Source organism: Ochotona princeps, chromosome 11 (assembly GCF_030435755.1).
Source record: "Ochotona princeps isolate mOchPri1 chromosome 11, mOchPri1.hap1, whole genome shotgun sequence".
NCBI lineage: Eukaryota > Metazoa > Chordata > Mammalia > Lagomorpha > Ochotonidae > Ochotona > Ochotona princeps.
The window spans coordinates 63,027,262-63,029,294 of record NC_080842.1 but is presented as its reverse complement, the minus strand read 5'-3'; the positions used below and the strand labels follow the sequence as shown (position 1 = coordinate 63,029,294).

The window sequence follows — 2,033 nt, the reverse complement described above, 5'->3', positions numbered from 1 at the left end:
TGCGAGGGCACTCCAATTCCCTGTGATCTCCTTGGCAATTGGGATATAGTCCTTGGTACCCATACTGATAATCCATGGTAAGATAGCAGGAGTCCCTGGGGTTAGAATACAAGCCTCCTTCTGTCCTCCTGTTCCATTCTGGGGTCCCCTCCTGCTCTGTGATATGACCTCCTGCTAGGAGGCTGTCAGGATCTCTCCCTTTGGGACTCAGGAGAGGAGCTTTCTCTAGTCCTTTCTTAGTTCCAACTTTGGCTCCCCATCCTCTCTTGCAATGACTATCAGGGTCTCTCCAAAGACCCAAAATTAGATCAGATAGACAGAAACAGACCAACAAGGAAAGCTTAGAACAGACAGGAAAAAGTCAACTTGGACTCCCATATACCTTACTAGGTAGGACACAAAGATCAGTTACTCCTCACTAAGGTACTGAAGATTTCTCTGTGCTCCCCTCCTAAGACTCTTCTGCTCCTCAGTCGTTAACATATGGATTGTTAGAGTTGTAAGCCTGTTTGGACTATCCTAAAATTTGCAAAGTTCAGTAAAAATCATGTTTGAATACTATAAGCTGCTAAATATAAATATGAAGAAAAAAAAAGACACGAGACAGCTGAATAGTACCCTATAACCAGTTTAAGGTTTATAGCAGCCGGTTGTGTATAAACTAAAACTGAGATGTCAATGAAGTATTTACAGGATGTGGTGAAGAACTTGCATTTTCTAACATATTGGACACTCAATACCATGTCAATTAACTTCATGATGTTGTAAATTTCCATGTTTCTTCCTGCTGTTGAAGTTGTGCAGTGGATTTTCATTGGAGGGGATAATATTCTGCAAGCTCTACTTTCAGACCAAGGATGGTCTCCCAATGAAACTGTTAAATTTTTCTGGACAACAAGATGCTGGACTCTCTGCATGATCCATGCCCGCAACGATGGATTCATGACTGGTTATGAGCTGTCCTACTGTAACAATATGGAGGAATTCAACATGGGGGTGAGGGTCTGCGGAGGGTTGGGGGAATCCCAGAGTCTATGGAACTGTGTCATATAGTGAAATAAAAAAAAAGTAAAATAAAAAACCAAATGCTTTAAAATCATTGCTTGAAAGTTAGCATTTCAGCATAAGAACTATGGAATGAGGGAACAAATATTAATATCATTGAAATTTAACTGATACTTTACTCCATTTTTAGTTTTCATTGGAAGTTTCTTTTGTACAAATTATTATAATTTACATAATAGTTTGCTGCAATGCTTTTTTGAAAAGCCTAGTTTTAATAATTAATTCCCCTATTAATTTATTCAGAATGCTCCGTTGGCTCACAAATTCAGAATTGATTTTCAAGAACTGTACTGTCTTTTTAGTGTGGGTGTTTATGTTTCTCAGTGTTCACATTATTCTTCCTTATACTGTTTTATTTTAAAACAAAATATACTCTTCTTTTTTTTAAGCGTCAGTTGTTTGGCCTACTAGTTAAGATGCCATATTTCATATCAGAGTGCCTGGATCCAATGGCTGGTCACAGCCCACCGTTTCAGTGTCCTGCAAATGAAAACACTAGGAGAAGCAGGTGACTGTTCAAGAGTTTGCTCATGACCCCATCAACGAAGACCTGGACTGGGTTCCTGTTCTCCAACTTTGGCGCACTCAAGTCTTAATCAATTGGAGACCTTTTTTTTTTTTTATATGGAATGCTTCACGAATTTGCATGTCATCCTTGCGCAGGGGCCGTGCTAATCTTCTCTGTATCGTTACAATTTTAGTATATGTGCTGCCAAAGCAAAAACTCTATTGGAGATCTTAAGGAGTGAACCAGTAGACAGGAGTAGTCAATTTTTCTCTCTTTCTCTTCTTCTTAAGTACACTTTCAAAAGGTTTTCATTCTTTCCAATTCCATTGAATGACTAATGCCTACTCTTCTCTCCTAAATGCCTCTCTAATTTACCTATCTTCATTTTGCACATCATCAATAGATGATTTAACATAATAGTAACTCCTGGAATATTTCAATACATCATGGAAATAATAAG

General features: G+C 38.4%; 1 non-coding gene across 1 annotated transcript; it reads right to left on the bottom strand.

The window, feature by feature from the left end:
• Positions 1 to 1,683: 1,683 nt before the first annotated feature.
• LOC118760103 (U6 spliceosomal RNA) lies at positions 1,684 to 1,786 on the bottom strand. The gene has a single exon (XR_004996579.2). It is a non-coding gene; the product is annotated as a U6 spliceosomal RNA (small nuclear RNA).
• Between the last annotated feature and the right edge of the window lie 247 nt (positions 1,787 to 2,033).